Source organism: Micropterus dolomieu, linkage group LG06, assembly GCF_021292245.1.
Source record: "Micropterus dolomieu isolate WLL.071019.BEF.003 ecotype Adirondacks linkage group LG06, ASM2129224v1, whole genome shotgun sequence".
Lineage (NCBI taxonomy): Eukaryota > Metazoa > Chordata > Actinopteri > Centrarchiformes > Centrarchidae > Micropterus > Micropterus dolomieu.
Genome location: NC_060155.1, coordinates 109,537 through 115,536, shown reverse-complemented (window position 1 = coordinate 115,536; position 6,000 = coordinate 109,537). Strand labels below are relative to the sequence as shown.

Below are 6,000 nucleotides of genomic sequence, written 5' to 3'. Positions count from 1 at the left end.
ATTATTATTTTCTATACCTGATGCCTTGATAAGTGTGCAACTGTGACAAAAGGATTTCCCCTCGGGGATCATTAAAGTGTTTCTGTTTCTGAGTTCACAAGATTTTAATTTTGGGGCTATTTCTTCCTCTTTTTCCAGCCAGGAAATTTAGGTAACTGGAAGTGGCTGTCTTGTTTGTGTGTGTGTGTGTGTGTGTGTGTGTGTGTGTGTGTGTGTGTGTGTGTGCCATATGTTAGAGTCTCATAAGAGCCAGATGAGGATCTTTGTGATACCAGAGACCCCTGCAGTGTCATACTTTAAGATGGGGGAGGGGGAGCTGACACTATTCCACAATTAAGTCTTTGTGTGTTTGCTTGTGTGTTCACCTGCTGAATGATTGGCTGTAAATGTATGTCACATCAGAAGTCTGTTTTTGTGTTTCAGTGTGTACACTTTTTGTTTTATTTTTAACCTGTCCTGCCCAGCAGCCTGGTGTACAGTATGAGGAGCAGGATACCATATTGTGCCAGACAGATTTTACTTTAAAATGAGAGTATTAATATACTCCTTTGTCTGTTTTATTATTTATTTAAATTTATTTGTCACCAGGCCGGACAGAGGAGCAGACATGGGAATGGGGGACACAAACACCACACAAGCACAGAAAGGACAACACCTACAAGAGAATGGGGATGGGGGGTGGGGACAACAGGAAATAGCAGAAGGAAACATCAATTGCACAAAGCAAGGAAACCTGCAAGAGAAGGGGAGGGGGGGCTTGGGGCTGAAAAAAAAACAATCAAATAAACAAAAAATATCAAACAAACAAAAAACAAAAGATAACAAAGAGACAACCAGCTGAACAGCAGCAATAAACAGCTGACATAGGAACACAACTGAGAGAGAAATGAAAACGGGAAACATAAATAAGCAACACGGCACAGCCATGAGAGCTGGAATAATAACAATTAATTTAAATAAGTAACTGAAAGAAAAGCATCAAGAATAATTCTACCAGGGACAACCTTTGTTTGTGGTGAATGTGTCTGTATGTGTGAGTATGTGTGTGCGCATAAGCCTGTTACAGAATGTAGTGGGGAAGTAGGGAAGAACCCCAGTAGCCAATATGGGTCGGAGAAAAAAAAAAGAAAGATCCCGACCCGACCAACAAACGCAAAAAATCGACCATCCAAATGCCTATCGACAATGCTAACTCTATTGCTCACCAGCCACTGTGGCTAGTGGTTTTCCAAACAGCATTTTCACTAGCCATATTTGTGTGTTAGCACTTTGAGATTTCCCTGAAATGTAAAGTGCATTATAAATAAAATTTATTATTATTATTATTATTGTTGTAGGGAAATAAGGTTTTAAATGATTAAAGTTGACTATAGCATGCTAAAATGTACTTGAACTATATTTAAAACACCCATTGTACATACCCAAATTAAGACTACATAAAATGTATAACACTACAGCTTCATAAAAGTGGTTCATGGGTGTAGAAGATCAATTGAAAAGATAAAAACTAACCTAAACAAACTGTCTAGATATTTATTAACCGCAGTAACTAGGCTGCTGTAACAGAGTAGAAAAAATATTTGCATTTGAAACGAAGAACAAATCAATTTTATCTAATCAAATTCTGAAACCCGCTCATAGAAAAAGCTGTTTAATGCTGTGTTCAGCTTTCGCACCACGCCTGGTTTCCTAGCAACAGCCATTGTTTAGACGTCTTTTAATACGCAGGCTGCTATATCACGAGCTAAAGCTATGTGATAGATAGGTCGATATGGTAATAAATGGATCAGAGCAGAAGAAGGATGAATGTCCAAGAAGTTCTGGAAGTGACATGAGTGAGGGAGAATCGGATGAGGGGGAGATAATGGTAGAGTGTGAAGTCACTAACTGTGAGAGAGAGAGAGAGAGAGACATGCTCCGTTTCTTTATACTCATGGCGTAACTGTTGTGGTGGCAGCCCGGCTGACGGTGAGTGTCCTGGTTTTTTCTCCCTTTTTGTCTGTGGTTCTGTTTTTTCCCTGGTTTTCTCGGTTCTCTGCCTACCTCCCCGTGTCTCCTCCCCTGTGTGTGCTTTCTCTCTCTCTCCCTCTGCTCCTGAGCCCAGCCAACGACCCGCACTTGCACCTCGTCAGCCACCTCCTCTGCCTGCCACACCTGCCACTGATCATCTTCATCTCTCACAGTATTTGTTACCACTGCTCTCACTACATCTAAATAAAATCCAACAGTCACACTAATTGAATCAATTCAGCTAAAAGGATCTACACATTTTGTATCTGGTTTCACTTCTTAACAAAGCGCACCAAATATGTAACAAACACAAGTAGCTATTTTACGCTATTTTAATGGTGTGACTCCAAGGCTAGCAGTGATCTTCTTGTAATGCATGTTCACTGCCATATTGGAATAATGGGAGGTTTTACAATTCTTTCCATTCTGCTGACATAGTGTGAATGAAGAATTAACACACAGACATAAAACTGACCAATCTTTTCATCTCACCCTCAAAAAGAAAGCAGATAAGTCTTTCACAGAATTTATTTTAAAGAAAACTATGAAAACATTTAAAAATAGTACAGTCTGCTTTTGGTAATACAATACATAATTAAGCATTATTAACTAAGCACAACTGAATTTTAGAGAAAAGCCTATAGAGTGAATGACATGGAGAGACATTGGTAGAGGATTGCATGAAAGTAGAGCGAGGGACAGACAGAGAGAGAGAGAGGGAGGGGTCAAGGGATGTATTAAAAGAGGCTGAAAGAGGAAGGGAATTAGAGGAGAGAGAGAGCCAAGAGGTTTCACAGAGCAGAGAAGGAAAAAGGGCAGATATTGCTTTCAGTTCAATAGTGTGAACTAACCCAGACAGAAATCACTGCAGAGACAGTTACGTGGAATATTTGGACTCCAAGGGACACTAAGAGGCTTGTGTGAGGTAACTGCTCTGCTTTTCATTACTAACACTGCTTGTTGATGACTGAATCCAGACCAGAATTTTCAAATTATGTCTCTGTGGTACTTGCTTGTTTCTTAGCTGTGGTTTATTTAATGTGTTGCCGAATATCAAGTTTAATCCATAAGTATTTAAGTGAGGGGTGTGACGGCAAGTTGGAGGGGGTTGGGGAGCTCCTAGGCTCTCTTAAATCAATTAAAGAAGTGACAGCTACAGGAGAGGCCATGGGACATGGCACAATCAGGACATGTTGTGCATTCCTAAACAGTAAAGCCTTTTTCTTTTCTGTGGAAGAACAGGCCTGTGGTTTAAGCTCTTTGATCAGATTATGATTGTGTGATATAAAGCTTAATTGCACTTTTTCTCAAGATGGTCAGCATTGATTTAGCCAGCTTTAGGGCTTGCTCATAGGGGTTCAAAATTAAATTAAATGTTGCATTTGTTTTTGCAATGGCATTCTTTTAAAAATATATTTACAACTTGACTGGGACCTCAGTTGAGCTGCAGGGAAATGTGCTGCTCATAAAATTACAGATTGTATCTTTAGGCTTATACCGTAGGTCATTAAAATATTAGCACTTTTTATTAGTAACTATTTACATTCACCAGTGATGTAATACAAATACTTTACCAATGGGATAACCCTTTTCCTTTTAACTCAAACATCATTTACATTGTTAGAGTATATGTTTAGGGATATTACTCTCTTCACAGAATCATTGTGATTGTTAGTTATTGCAAACATCCCATTGTTTCTGAAAAGAGAATACTATCCCTGAGCTCTGTTTTGGATGTGTTACCGAGGAGTGGGGTCTGTCTTTATGGTTGTAACTAAATGGGTAGAAGTGTAAATTGGTTGATACAACAAGAAACTCTGAGTTGGAGGCTGGTTTGGATCTACAGTCTTAAGAACAAACAAGTTCACAATACTGTACACGATACAGCAGTTTGAAGGACTGTTTTAGCATAACCTTTTACACCTTCACTGTGTTTGAAATGGGAGGCAGTTTCCTTGCTGCCTCGCTACCGTAATAGACAGGTGCCTCAGAAGGCATCACTTTCAAGTGAACGTATGTTTGTTTACATTGGTTTCGAACAGCATTTTAAGGCAGGCGTGACGTGAGCAGACTGTCTTGCGTCTCTTCTGGCTGTTAGAAGAGACATGGCTAACAGACACCTCAGAAATCATACTGAACAAACTTGGTTGGTTACAGTCACGGGCTAATATGAAAGTTCAGTGTTTAGTTCTAGCTAACTTAACTACTTTAACTTTTCAATAATCGAACGGCGAAAACTACTAAACTTTTAAAAACATTTGTCTACAAATTCGGCTTGTTTGCCTTGACAATTTTTCGGAATCTGCCGCAGCTGCAGAAGCACTGGTTTATGGGTAATAGGCAGCATTAAGTCACCATTGATACTGCCTTCAAAACCGGTCGTTACGGGAGCAGTTTGAAGGCATCTCAGGAGACAGGAAAAGATTGTTTGAGCCAATTGGAACACCACATTTGCTACTGCTGTAGCTTCACACTAAAAGCATTTAACTGCGAAATATGGGTTGACTTTTATTATAAAGTAGTCACAGAGAATGCAGTGTGTTTGTCAGTTAGCTTAGCACTGACTACTTCTTCGAACAGTGGATTGTGAAACCTTCACCCCTGCACTGTGGAGGTCGTTGCTGATGTCACTTATTGACGTTTTGGGGGTTTTCTTCAGAGCTCTCATCATATTTCTGTCATCAACTACTGTTGTTTTCCTTGGCCGACCTGTTGGACGTCTGTTGCTCAGTACACCAGTAGTTTCTTTCTTTTTCAGGACATTCCAAATTGTTGTGCTTGCTATGCCCAATGTTTGTCCAATAGCTCTGATCAATTTTCCTTCTTTTCTCAGCTTGACAATGGCTTGCTTTTCTCCCATAGACAGATGTCTGGTCTTCATGTTGGTTTATCCTCTTTCACAGGAAATTCAGTCTTTATAGGTATGAACCAAGGATGAAAACTTAGACTAGTCATGCAGAGCTATTTAATGTTTGGACAATCAACCTAAAAGGCAACACCTGGGCAACAAGAAACATCTGTCAGTCACATATTCCAATAGTTTTGCTCACTTGAAAAATGGGTGGGTTCAAACAAAGGGTGGCATGTCCTGAGTTGTTTAACACATCTAGATGTGAATACCAGGAAATGAAAGCTGAAATTCTCCTCTTGTCTCATACTCATCTTTTGATCTTAAACCCAAATGTCTTCAGTGAACAACAAAAACAAAGGAATTTGCCTTAACGTTCCAATACTTTTGGAGGGGACTGTACATGCGGGGGCTCCAACCCAGAGCCCGCAGCATTGATATGATTGTAGTAGGGGGGATCACAAACAGGACATCGAGTAGGCCATTCAGCAGCAAGGAAGCGAAACTTACCAGGACAGGTCCAACAAGTGGACCCAATACAGAGATTGGGCTTTGGTTTGCAGAGTGATAATGTAGCGCGTTAGCCCCAGTGTCTGTAGTCCCAGCATCTGTAGTCTCCTTTTTGTGCTTCTTGAAGTGATCTATTTATTAGCTGTTCGCCCGGCGGGTCCAACAAGTGGATCTGCTGTGGAGATGTTTTCGGGTTAGGCGATCAGACGGCTCTTGCCAATGATCCAGGCGTCCGAAAACTGTTGTTTACCAAAGTCACTTTAATTTAGCTTAGAGTCACAAACAAAACACCACGCTGCCGTCAGTTGCATGGTAGGAAGTGGCTTGTCATAACTCACAGGGTCCACCCAGCTACCTGGTTGGTGAAAGAACCATAGCAGCCATAAAAACTTCAACTCACTCCAAAACTAAGTCCATGTCTTACCAGCTCAGATCTCTGTGGGGGTGGTTAAACTGATGAAGCTGGCTGAGTGGATGGTGCTGCTCTGGCTATAGTGTAGGAGGCTGAGAATCACCAACTTGATTAGCGTGTGGTGGGGCCCTTTGAGTTGCTGGATGGCACTTTTGCACTACTGTGTTGGCTATGAAGCTGTGGCTCAGGAGGTAAAGCGGGTTGGCCGTTAATCGGAAGG

The 6,000-nt window shown here is 40.9% G+C and overlaps 1 protein-coding gene across 4 annotated transcripts in view; it reads left to right on the top strand.

The window, feature by feature from the left end:
* Positions 1–2,772: 2,772 nt before the first annotated feature.
* The window catches only part of LOC123973056 (cadherin-12-like), a 93,265-nt gene continuing 90,037 nt past the window's right edge, over positions 2,773–6,000 (top strand). For all 4 annotated transcript variants that reach the window (XM_046052911.1, XM_046052909.1, XM_046052908.1 and 1 more), the window contains exon 1: positions 2,773–2,935. The gene's annotated coding sequence lies outside the window, so the exon portion shown is untranslated. The remainder of the gene's footprint in view (positions 2,936–6,000) is intronic.